Source organism: Motacilla alba, chromosome 6, assembly GCF_015832195.1.
Source record: "Motacilla alba alba isolate MOTALB_02 chromosome 6, Motacilla_alba_V1.0_pri, whole genome shotgun sequence".
Lineage (NCBI taxonomy): Eukaryota > Metazoa > Chordata > Aves > Passeriformes > Motacillidae > Motacilla > Motacilla alba.
Window position 1 is genome coordinate 4137227 of NC_052021.1, and position 13026 is coordinate 4150252.

Genomic DNA, 13026 nt, shown 5'->3' on the forward strand with positions numbered 1-13026 from the left:
TTGGAAAGATCTCTGGGATCATCCAGTCCAGGCTGTGCCCAGTGCCCACCTTGTCCCCAGCCCAGAGCACTGAGGGCCACCTCCAGCCCTTCCTGGGACACCTCCAGGCATGGGCACTGCAAAGCTCCCTGGGCAGCCCCTGCCAAGGCCTGAGCACCCTTTCCATGCAGAAATTCCTGCTGAAATTCCATGTGGAATTGATGCCTTCAGAAGGCTGACCTAGAACAGAGCTAAAGAATAAAGCAGGGATTTATGAAAAGGCCTCCATGGATCCACCTTGGGCAGCACAAGAGCCCAGCCAGGGCTGCACCCAAGATGAACCAAAATGGTCACAAAGTGCATGACTGGTCACGGGGTCTCTCACTTTGATAAGTTCTGCTCCATTTGCATCTTGGAGTTCATTGTCCAGTTACAGCTTTAGGTTATGCAGTCCCATCCTGCTTGTTTTTCTCTCTCCAGCCCACGCTGTTTGTGCTCTTGTGCCTGAGATTGGGATCATTTGTCCTTGGTCCCCAGCTAGAGAAGGAATTGTTTTGTCTCCCTGCTCTGTGCAGAGAGCTCACCATCCCTTAATGTGAAGCTCAGAACTACACACTAAAGCAGCACAGAATCTGAAATATAGAAAAGCTAAAACCTGAGGCATCAGAATATCTAAGAAAGTCTGTTTTTTGTGGACCTGTTTGTTCTCTTTCTTCTCAAGGGTGGGTTCTGGATGGTCATTTCAGTGAAATCCCTGTTCTGTCCTTCCTTTCTGTTACAGCATCCAAAACCATGCAGTAGGAAGTACCTGACAAATTGCCCCAAGCAGCAGCTTTATTTTTACGCCACAGCCTTGCAAAAAGCAACTCTAAAAACTTAGATAAGTGAGCTTAATAAATCAGTCAGCAGATTTTTGTTTTGTTTTGAGTCCTTCTGCTTCTTGCTTGTGCAAGAGGCACCATCCTTGTAAAAGTCATGCTAAATCTGAAGCTCTTCTCTGCTTATTTACAGAAACCCACTCATTGTTTCCGTGTTGATGCACTGGTTAAGTTTTATCTGGAGAATTCTGATACTCAGCCAGGGTCTGCTTCTCTCTGGTAATTTGAGGTGGGGTGAAAATGGACACTTCACAGCAATCCTGTGTTGTCATCCTGTGAGTTTGAGATGCTCAAAACAGGGGGGAAAAAATTAAACCATTTAAAAATCTGTGTCCCAGCAGGAGTTTGAAGCTCTGCCCCTGGGTGTACTGTGAATATTGATGACACTGAACTGTAGGGACTGTGCACAAGAAAAGAGGAGAGCCAGGTGTGTTGAGCAGGAATCAGGTGTGTGCTACAAGGTCAGTGAGGCTGGAGAGCAGCAATAGGATACTAATAAAAATCCAGGTCATTTTCTGTGCACCTCCTTAGGGGTCACTTTGCTGGTGCTGCATGAGGAAATAATAATTATAGGTGACCTAGGTATGTGTATTTATTTGATGTTTTCTTACCAAAAACCATCTTCAGCCGAATGCAGGAAGACACATGCACAGCCAGGGATGTGGTTAATTCCTTGCTCTGCTGCTCTGGTTTAAGAAAAGTTTTGGAAGCATCTGTTTCAAGATATTGAGAGGTTACTGCATTTTGCAGGCTCTTTTTCTGTCTCTGAAGCCTAATGCTTGTTTTCTGCAACACTGGCAGAAAGCAAAAGCATTATTAGTTTTGGGTTTTGTTCTGGTCTTGGGAGGCTTTTTTATGAATTGGGAGGTTTTCTCACTGCAAATAACTGCAAAATCAAAAGTAGTAAATGAATAAATATTATTAGGGAAGGAGTGGATAACAGAACAAGCTATTGTAAAAATCATTTTTAAAATGACCTTTTTCTCCATGATTCTCCATATCCTGAATTCTCCATCTGCAAAAGGAAGAAGGTTCAGCAAAGGATGATGAAGGTGATCAAAGGCATGGAACAGCTGTTCTATAAAAGAAGATAAATAAACTTTGTCTCTTTAGCATGGAGCAGAAATGATTGTGAGGGGAAGAAGCGAGGAGAGGAATGTTAAGCAGATTGGGAGCTTTGCATCTTCCAAAGAAGATGACTGTACCCAGGCCTTCCTCACTCAAAAAAAAACCCAAGGAAGCAACGAGCTTAAAAAAGGGAAAGCTTTTCTTTTGGTGGTGTGCAGTTCTGCTGTGGTATTCCTGGTGGCCAGGATGTTACTGGAAGGTGAGAGGTTCAAAGGAGGCTGGATAAAAGCCATTGAAAAGAGTGTCTCCTGGCTCAGGGAACAGTTATTAAAGCAGTGCTGGGAGGAATCCCAGGGTGTGTGAGGCTGCAGGAGCTCAGTGGGCAGCTGGTGGCAGCTCCCTGCTGCAGCAGGGCCATCCCAGAGCCCAGGGCACAGCATTGTGTGCCCCCAGCTCTGCCACAGCCCCAGGGAGGAGAGCCCCCAGGCTCTGTGGGCAATCTGCTCAGGGCTGGGCAGTGCCCAGGGAAGAAGTTGTGCCTCCTGGGCAGGGCAATTGCTGGGCTCAGGCCCTGCCCGTGGCTCTGGTGCCATTGCTGGGCCCCGGAGCAGAGCCTGGGCCCTGCTCTGCCCCTCCCTGCACCCAGGGACACCCAGGCCTGAGGGCCCCTCTCAGCTGGGGCTCCTCTGCAGCCTGAGCAGCCCCAGCTCCCTCAGCCTTTCCTGGGCACCCAGCTGCTCCAGGCCCTTGCTCAGCTCCAGCAGCTCCTGGCCCTGCTGGCCTCAGCATCCAGAGCTGGCCACAGCACTCCAGAGGAGCCTCCAGGGCTGCCCACAGGGCCACCATCCCTCCCTGCCCTGCTGCCAGTGCTCTGCTGCTGCCCCAGGCTGCCATTGGCCTCCTTGGCCCCGGGACACTCTGCTGGCCAGGGACAGCTCGGTGTCCCCCGGGACACTCTGCCGGCCAGGGACAGCTCGGTGTCCCCCGGGACACTCTGCTGGCCAGGGACAGCTCGGTGTCCCCCGGGACACTCTGCTGGCCAGGGACAGCTCGGTGTCCCCCGGGACACTCTGCTGGCCCAGGGACAGCTCAGTGTCCCCCAAATCCTTCTCCACAGAGCAAATAACTTCCTTATTTTCCAGGACAGCCCATGGGGGCAAATGAACAAACACAGCAGTTTTCAGAATATAACAGCATTAAAAATCTCATCCTACAAGTGCAGTAAAACAGCCTTAAAACCAGCTGCTGTTCTCATGCTATAATGTGGAATATTTTTGTCATAACTTTGTGCTGTTCCTGTAGGTTTAAATCATCCATATTCCCATTGCTTTTCTCTAGCAGCTCCTCCCCAGCCTGTGCTGGTCCTGCCCAGGTGCAGGACCTGCATTCCCCTTGTTGTAAAAGGTGTCACTGTCTGTGTTAAACCTTTTGTAGAAACCTGAAGCTTCCTTTTGTAAGCAGGTCAGAAATAACACCCAGCTGTTGTGTAGCTGCGTAACACAGGGGCTACAACCTGGAGCAGCAGATGAAATGTGGGATTTCTTGGCTTCCAGATTATTTCCTACTTCTGGTAGGTAATGGGAAACAGGCAAGCAGGAATAGCGAGTGATTCAGGTGATAAAAAGCTGGTGTTCAGGAGCAGATGATAGCAGCAGCTGTCTTGGCTGATTGGGCTGTGTTCCTTTCCCAAAATCCTGCAGTCTGGAGCGTGCTGGGAGCGGGTGGGTTGGGGTGGCAGCATGCCAGCTGGTGCTGGGGTGATGCTCAGGTTACCCTGGTGCACTGGGGGCAGATGGGCCTCAGCAGCTCCCTGCACACTCAATTTCCAGCCTGATGCAGTGTTTGGTAGAGCTGGAAGGCTGGGATTGCACCTTCAGCCAGGGAGGGTGAAGGTTCCTCACTCTGCACAGAGCTTTTTACCACACCCAGGGGGCTGCTTGGCTGCCATCTGCAAGGACTGAATTTCCCTGGAGATGTTGACGTTCAGCAGCATGTGGGTGTTAGGAGGCTTTGGGAGGTGGAGGAGGATGGAGTTGGAATAATGTCCTTTGAATCAGAGCTGTTTTGATCTGCTAGAAAGAAGCTGGCTGCTGTAAAAGGAGGGGAGAAATCCTCGAACGTGTGACTACTCTAGGATTTTGTGCAGAGAAGAAAGCCTTGGAGCAGGAGCTGTTTGAGAACTGATCCTGGTCTGAGTGGGGTAGAAACCCAAGTGTGGTGAGCACGTGTGGGGTCACTGGCGTGCTGCACACACATGCCCAACAGCCATATCCTGAAAATGGAAAGAAACTCTTGGTTCAGTGGGCTCCAGCCCAAGGCATGAGCTTGATGACCTGTGTGATAACTTGGAGAGTAAATTCCAAGTGATTCATCCCTTTTTTGATCTCTCTTGAACTCTGACTGCTCGTGTCTGTTGCTGTCAAGTGGCTGCTTCTGTATTTATGAGCAAGGTGGAAACTACTGACCTGTTTTGCCTCCTCTGAAAGGCAAGTGATAGTTCTCTCTGAGATGGCAGGGCTGGTGTTTCTGCACGTGCCTGGACTAAATTTACTGTAGGGAACTGAAAAGGGTAAGATGGTGACGACTGCTGGAAGGGAAAGCGTGTATTTACTGCTCCGTGGCAATAGATTTATAGACAGATAGTTTGGTTTATAGATAAATATTGTTGCCTCTATTTCTGTAGCCATAAGCAGTAGATTTTAAAGCCTAAACTTTGCTATCATCTAGGGACCTTTTTTCCATTTTTTTCCCCCTATCCCATCTGGCGGCTGAGGTGTCACGTGGCGCCAGGAGAGCCAAGAGAAGTGACGCATCCCGGTATCCCATGGTAACTCTCCTTTTCTTCTGCTTTTAGCTCCTTTGCTTTGCTCCCAGATAGAATAACCTGCCTGTGGGATTACACTGGCTCTGCTCACTCACAGGTGAAGCTGAGGTTGCAGGGTTTGCACTCTTGAAAACAGTTTGCACTCGGTAGCCCAAATTGAAAGGGGAACGAAGAGCACCGCAAAACACAAGCCACCAAACCAACACCAGCCCCCACCAAGCCCAGAAACCTCCCAGTTCCCCACCCAAACTTCTCAACATGCAGGAAGCATCGGTGGGAGTTTACTCTTTGTTTGCCATTCGGGATACTGAAGCTTGTCTGAGAAGTTTCTGCAAACCACAGGTAGATACCCTGCGAGTGAGGTACAGTTCTCACCAAAGCTAAATTTGCAGTCCAGGTCTTGCAGTTCACACAGGTCTTGCTGCTGGAAACTTGTTAGGTGAGGCTTGCTTTTTTTTTCCCCCCTCTTTCTTCACCACCCCCATCAGTTGTTTTTAACCTCTGGTTGCTGTATGCAGTTACTGCCTGCTTTTTTGTTAGAAATATCCCATTTATCCCCCAAGAAAAGCTCATGGTTTTGCATCCAGATATGTTGATGTTTTTTATACTTCTGATTTCTTTTGATAAATGGATCATTTAATTATAGAATCATAAAATGGCATGGACAAGGACATCTTCCACCATCCCAGGTGTCTCCAAGCCTCATCCAGCCTGGCCTTGGGCACTGCCAGGGATCCAGGGGCAGCCCCAGCTGCTCTGGGCACCCTGTGCCAGGGCCTGCCCACCCTGCCAGGGAACAATTAACTGAAAGCCATTTATTTTCTCCTCTCTGTCTGTATATCCACTGTAACTTTATTGTACTAAACCAGCCATGGTATGACTCGCTCAGCCTGAAACTGGAGGCTGCACATGGAGTAGCTCCTCACCAGGTGTAAACAGTGAGTAGAGCCCTTGCAGTGAGAGACCTCAAACCTGGTTTTGTACCCTGTTTCCAAACTCTTCTGTGCCTGTTTTCTGTGTGCACTGAAGCACAGCTAAAGCAATGTGTGTCTGGTTTAACTCTGCCCTGCCAATTGGATTTTTGCTTTAGGGCACAGCTTTCACAAACCCAATTTATCCTCAGGGAGGAAGCAGAAAAAACTGGTTTTGCTCACACATAGTCCCTGTGTAGTGGAGGAGTCGGTGAAGTTTTTCAGTGTGGCAGGATTTGCATTTCTGTTGCCACAGCTACAAGTGAGCTCACAGCATTTCAGCGCTCCGCCAGGGACGAGCAGGAGTTTTCAGAGTGAAGGCACCAGTGCACCCAGATGACTCATTCTGGTGTGTCCAAGGGCTGGGGAATCACTTCTTGAATGGGAGAGGATGCCGTGGTGTGTGTAGGAGGAGGCAGAGATGTAGTCTGAGCAGTTTGGGGCTGCCTGGATTTGGGGCACGAGCTGGGAGATGCGTGCTGGGAAGAGGCTGCTGAGCTGTCACCTGATGCACAACATCCCTGCGGGCACCTGGATGTTGGGAAGTATCCCAGGACTTCTTTGATGTGCTTCCTCTGGCTTTGCTCCAAGCAGGTATTTAGTACAAATCTCTCTTCTTGTCCTAATGAGACTGAATTCCCTTCTGTTCTGTTTCAGTTCCAGGCTGTCCATCCTGCTGCCCTGGGTTTGCATGGGGACTGCTGCTGCCTGGCTAAATCCAAACAATAGCCTGCTTGTGGCAGCTGAAAGTGGTGCTGGAAAAAAATCCCTCCTCTGTAATTGCAGGAAAAAAACAAGCCTGTGTGCAGCAGGAAGCAACAAGACTCTATTAACTCATACTTTTAATTTTTTTTCCCTGTGTCTTCTGCACAGTCTGTGATGATTTAAGCATAAATTGCTTAGGAAAAGTCCTTGGCGTGTTATTTAGTTACTGATTGCTCGTGTGGTAGGAGGTTGGGAGGTTAAGGTCTCCTCCAACCCAAACCACTCCATGATTCTGCAGTTTGGGTGCATGTCAGAGGATGGTTCCCCTGAATCCACAGATTTGCCATCGTAACCATTTTAAGTAAGTGTTTACTTAAATTATTTAATAATTTAAAGTAAAAAATATTTAATATGGAGATAATTACCTTCATCTAGGTAACATGTAAAAACTTTGAGCTGTCTTGATGTCAGGTTTCTTCCTTTTCCCCAGTGAAAACCTGGCTGGCTGGTGCCTTTCACCTCTAGGACTGCCTGCTCCTCTTGGATCAGTGTTTCATAAGCTGCCTGCAGTGGCCTTTTCCTGCTGATTCTTACCCTTGGAATGGTTAACAAGAAGCTATTTCCTCCCTGTTATCACATCCAAAGTACTGCTGTGACGCTGCTAAAAAGTCTGAGAGCTGTGGTGTGAGACAGAGGTTGGACAGGGACAGAGAAGCTGGAGATGGGAGAGGACTGTGATGTGTGGCCAGCTCGGTGAATCCAGGGATCTGGAGCTAAAGGGAGGAGCTGAATCGGGAGTGTTGGGAGCAGTTGTGTGACACTTTTTCCCCCATCAAACAGCTGTAACTTGTCACACGGGTCACTTCACTGGCATCCTGTCTGTTGACCTGGGCTCGTTTAAAGATTTCATGATTGCACTTGCTTGGTGCTGTTGAGGTTTTGATTTTCTATGTTTGAAAGTGCTTTTGTATTGAGGATGTGCTTAAGGGTTTTTTTTTTGCTTTGTTGGAGGCCTTTTTCTGCTGTGATATCTTATTTTTGGAGCTATGGGTGTGTAGGTTTATGGATTAAGATAAACAAGGAGGGGGAGAACCCTCCAAACAAAGCCCACCTGGGAGCTCAGGAATCAAGCTGCAACTCTGACACAGAGGGAGGACAAGGGTTTAGGGCAGCACAAAGTGAGGTTGCCAGGGGATGTCTTTGTCATCTGGAGGGATGATACCCCCAGAGAACAGTGCCTTTTCTCATCTGTAGGTCAAGGGCAGGGGCAGCTCCACTTTGCCTTCATGTGCACTCTGGAATAAACTTGAATTAGGGAAATTCAGCTTGTGTTTGACAAGGAAATGCCAGGCCCCATAGCAGGTGGAACAAAACAAGCAGCAGATCAAGCTGAGGGGCCACTGGCCTCCAAAGCTATAGGAAGGTGCATTTTTCAGCCTATGGGAGTCCCATCAGTGTGTGGTGAGCTTGTAGGGTGGACAGGGAAGCTAAACAGCTAAATTATGGATTTGTTACTTGGATTGGTGATAAAATGGAAGAAGACTGAAGGCTGTAATACAGCCAGGAGGGCCAGAATAGTGAGACACAGGAATAGTGCTTCTCACTGCTTTTTTTGGACGAGGCTGGCCAAGGAGTAAAGGTCAGAATTACTGGGGAAAGCCTTTTGGCACCAGCACGGTGCTGTCTGCAAGTGAAGTTTATCCCTGCAGGCAGCTGCTCACCCCAGCAGCCCAATTTTGGCTTTTGTTGTTTGGTTGTTTGTTTTTTTCCTCTTAGTAACTCTCCAAAACACACTGCAGGGTGTCTGGTTGCACCTGAGGGATTACCTCTGTGGGCAGGAGAATAAAGAAGAGCAGAGCTGCTGTCCTGGAGATCTGCATTTGTGCTTCTGCCTGGAGATTTTGGGCTAACTGTGGTCCCTGTGGCACCGTGATGAGCCTCTGTGCAGGTGACACCAGCTGCACAGTGTCTGGCTGCTCTCAGTCTTGTCCAAAATCTCGCTCTTGGTCCAAAATCCACTAGGATTTTGTGGTCTGTTCCCCTGGTAGAAGCCAAAGGAATGAGTCTGGGCACGAAAATTATTGTGGAACCATGACAGTGGATCTGGTTTGGATACATAAAGATGCAATTGAGGCTTGAGAGAAATGTTTTGAACACTTCTGGAGAGTTTGGATGGAGGAAAGAGCTCTGCAGGATCCAGCAGAGCCTAGGGAGGTGCTTACCCAGGGTGTACTGGCACAAGGTATCCCCGTGTTCCTTGAGTTCCTTTCCCCTTGAAAAGACAAATTAAAAAGGGGTTTCTGCTGCCCACTGGGTTCTGTGGGGTGTTTATATTGGCCAGTGCTGTTTCCCATGGGAATCCTTGTCCCTTCCTTTCTAAGAGGCTTGTTTTGATCTGACATTGTGGTGGGATTTAATGCTCCAGTACAAGAAATTAAACAGAGGTTTAAAAATAAAAATACCCCCCCAAATCTCAGAATGACTTTTGAACCAGCACAGGCAGGAGAGAATCCCTGTGTGGATTATTTGCTCTCTTGAGTTTTGATCTTGTTTTTCTATTGGCCCTAAAAATGTCCAGAGGTTAAAATTAGAATAATAAACATTTACAAGGGAATTTTCTACGGTCAGCTTTCATTGAGCATTGAAAGCCCTGGAAAGCCTGGTCCTTTTTGGGATGCTGAAGACAAAGTGAGTTTTTTCCTGTTTTATTTTAGAGCTGCATGATGGATGTGGAAGTTTGAATTTTCCTTTATTTAGTAGTGTACCAAAACCAGTCTTTTGCTGTATAAACAAAGGGTCACATTCATAACAGCAAGAGCAGCTAAGCAAGGGCAGTGACTTAGAGGGGGAATATGTTGGTAGTGCAAGTGTTTAATGGATAATGGAGGTCTTTTGTGCCAAAATCTTCCTGGATTTTTAACATACTGACCACACAAAGTCCTGCAGCATTTCCTAGGCAGGAGGGAGAGCTGCTGTGTCCATCTCTGTCACACTGTCCTGTTATGTGGTGTATTTGGGGAAGGAACAGTGTTCCTTTTCACCAGATGAACGATCTTAAATTCTGTTGGGGTTCCTGTTGGGTGAGTCTCTGATGGAAACCTGGCTGTGCTGTGTTGGATTTATGGTTGGTCCCCATCCATGCCCTCAGTGTGGGTGTAGGGATGTTCCCTGTGCTTCAGTTCCTGCTTTTTTGATTCAGGACCACTCCAAAAATACATCTTGGGTATGTAGCTGCCTCAGGTGATACCCAGGCTCCAGATCTGCTTCTGTGGGGCAGGATGGAGTCCTGGCAGCCTCTGGATTGATGCACAATTTCCATCTATAATTATTTCTCTTCATGCGTGTGTGCCTGTGTTTTTATTTCTCTGGTTCCCTGAATCTTTGGCCTGTTGCTCCTTTCTCTGCCAGCAGCATGCCAGGATCCTTGGGGTGGATCTCAGCAATGTGCTGGACATGCAGCATCCCTGATTCCCCCTTGGTTTGCTTTGTTCTGGCTGTCAGTGCCAGCTACAGCCTCCTGGTACCCTCCAGCTGGGACTCTTGCAGAGGAGCCACTCTCCTCCAGCAGGGTAACACAGAGACAGGGCTGGTGATGCTTTGCTGGCAGTGAGGAGCTGAGCTGGGTTGTAATTAGCAGCCTCTCTTTTCCCTTGCAAGTCCAGAGTAGTTCTTTCTGTGTTTAGTTGGTTCTGCTTTATGGGGTTTAATTCAGTGTGGAACAGTAGCTTGTGCTGCCCAAGAGAAAAGTCCCATATAAATGGTATTTGTTGTGTGCCCTGAGTGCCACAAGTGTAAGGCAAGTCCTCAGCCTCCCCAGGAGGAGCTGCTGTGATGGTTGGAGATGCTGGTCTAGTCTTTATGTTCACAGCTGCAGGAATTGTAAAGATGAAACTGTGAGCTGAGAATCTGAGCCCCTGTGCAGATCTTTGCAGAGAGTGCCTGTTTTTTGGGGCTGCCTCTTTGTGCACCTACTCAAGGAATCCCAGAAGAGTTAGAAGGGGCCCTAAAGCCCATCCTGTTCCACTCCTGCCATGGGCAGTGACACCTTCAACCATCCCAGGCTGCTCCAAGCCCCATCCAACCTGGCCTTGGGCACTGCCAGGGATCCAGGGGCAGCCACAGCTGCTCTGGGCACCCTGTGCCAGGGCCTGCCCACCCTGCCAGGGAACAATTCCTAATTCCCAATATCCCATCCATCCCTGCCCTCTGGGGAAGCCATTCCCACGTTCTGTCCCTCCAGTCTCTGTTGCAGGGTCCCTCCCCAGCTTCCCTGTGTCCCTTCATGCCCTGGAAGGAGCTGTGAGGTCTCCCCCACCCTTCTCACAGCCCCAGCTCTCCCAGCCTGGCCCCACAGGGGAGGTGTTCCAGCCCCCTCAGCAGCTCCATGGCCTCCCCTGGGCTCTGTGCAGCAGCTCCAGGTCCCTCCTGTGCTGGCCCCAGGGCTGGGGCAGCTCTGCAGGTGGGCTCTCACCTGAGCACAGGGGCACAGGGGCAGAATCCCCCCCTCCCCTGCTGCCCACGCTGGGGCTCAGCCCAGGGCACGGGGGGGTTCTGGCTCCCAGCTCTCACCCCCAGCACCCCCAGGGCCTTCTCCAGGGCTGCTCTCAGACACTTCCCAGCCCAGCCTTCGTGTTGGACTAGAATCCACGTGGGTAGCCACAAGTGGAACGATCCATAAAAACCTTCCCAAGCTCCTGGAAGAAACCACGGTATGGCTTAGGGCCATAGACCCTACCAGAAAATGCACCTGCCTGGGGCAGGGACTGGGCCAGCTGACCCCAGCAGCCTCTTGTACCATGGGGCATCTGGGTTTGGTGACACCAGGCTAACACTGGGAAAAGACCCATGGCAAGAAGCCAGAACCCTGGATGGCCTTAAATCCCTGTGAGCCAGTGCTTGCAGGGAATCAGTTTAAAACTGCACTGGTGCCTTTTTTTTTGGTTTTTTTTTGCTGTGTGAAGAAACCTCGAGTGCCCTGGCCCCAGCCATGCCAGCTGCCACCACAGCAGAGCCCAGCTGGGCTCTCGCTGTCCCGGCTGAGCCCCCAGTGTATTTTCAAAGAGAGGAGAAGGAGGAGGAGGAGGTGTGCTAAACTGAGAAGCAGGCAAGGCAAATGCGCTGGCAGTTACAGAGAAACGTGTTTTATTGGGAGCTTTTGGACAAAAACCTGGATATTGCATGGAGTCTTCCCTGTCCCTCTTTTTTAGGGTGAAATATTGATAGGTAAGATCAATTTTGTTCTTCCCTCCATTGCTGATGGCTCTCACATGGCCTCTTTTTGCCAGACTACCCCCAGCTGTGGGAACAAGGAATGTTGGAGATTTAAAGAAATTACAACTTTAATTTATGTCTTGGTCTTCAAATAAAAACCTTTAATATTTCTGTTGTTTTACACCAGCAAGAAGTAGTTACCTGCTAAGTTTATGAAGATTTTGGCTTGTAAACATAAATAATATCCATGGCTGACTCTTCTTGCTTTGTTATAATAGAGGATAATCATCCTCTGGTTTTTAGAGGTGTAACAGAGCATTTGTGGGGCTGAGGGCTTTTTTAAAGCATTCATCCCAATGGTGATGCTTGAGGAAAACAGAAAGGCAAAAGGGAAGCAAAACTTGAGGGAGATGGAGACTGTAAGGGATCTTTATGGAATGGGAGTGATGAAACACCTCCTGCCTGGTCTCTGGTTCACATTGCCTGTCTCTGACCCCTGTGTCACACTGAGAAAGCAGAAGTGGAGTCAAACCATGGCCAAGGTGAGTGAGCAAGGGCTGAGAACTGGATCTCGACCTCAGGAGTGAGATAGGGCCCATGTCAGGTGTTCCTGCTGGACTGGGCTGTGACCTGTCAGCACTGGGACATGGTGGCACTGTGCCTTACACAGGCCTGAGGTGCTGCTTCTGAATTCCTGGGCGTATCACAGATGATATCCACGCTGTGAGAGTGGACTGGCTGAAGGCTCCCAGGATCCCAGCCTGCTTGAGCTTGGCATGGACCTCTGGAAGGTCACCTTGTCAAGCAAGGTCACCCAGAGCTGCTTGTCCAGGGCCATTTGCCAGACTCTCTGCATGTCTCTTTCCCACTGAGGAGTGCAGAACTGGGCCCAGCACTTCAGGAATGGTGTCACCTGTGCTGAGTAGAGGGGAAGGGTCACTCTTGTGATGCAGCTGGTGGCTTTTTTTTGCTGGGAGGGTGTTTTGCTGGCTCTTGGGAGCTTGTTGTCATCTGTCCTGCTTGGCAGGGCTGTTCCCAGCCTGTGCTGGCTCCTGGGGTCACTCCCCCCAGGTGATGGAAGGACTTTGCCTTTCCTTTGTTTGAACACTTTGAGGCTCCTGCCTGCCCTTTGCTCCAGCCTTTTGGAGTTGATCCAAGTGGCAATGTGACCCTCTGGTGTACTGGCCACTCACCCCAGTTATTGTGTCACCAGCAAAGTGACACAATAACTGACAAAGAGGGCACACTCTGTGCGTCCTCCAGGTCATTACAAGAGGTTAAATGATTTTGGCTCTCATATCAGCCTGTGGGAAGTGTCTGTCCTCCAATTGGACTTTGTGGCACTGACCTCTCCCTGCTGGGCCTGGCCATTTGGCCACTTTTCCACCCA

The 13026-nt window shown here is 49.4% G+C and overlaps 1 protein-coding gene across 5 annotated transcripts in view; it reads left to right on the plus strand.

The window, feature by feature from the left end:
• SGMS1 (sphingomyelin synthase 1) overlaps nt 1–13026 on the plus strand; it is a 93008-nt gene that overhangs the window by 33341 nt on the left and 46641 nt on the right. The window contains exon 1 of one of the 5 annotated variants that reach the window (XM_038140223.1): nt 5540–6314. The exons of the other annotated variants lie outside the window; for them this stretch is intronic. The gene's annotated coding sequence lies outside the window, so the exon portion shown is untranslated. Of the gene's footprint in view, nt 1–5539; nt 6315–13026 lie in introns of those variants that run through there. 5 annotated transcript variants of the gene reach the window in all.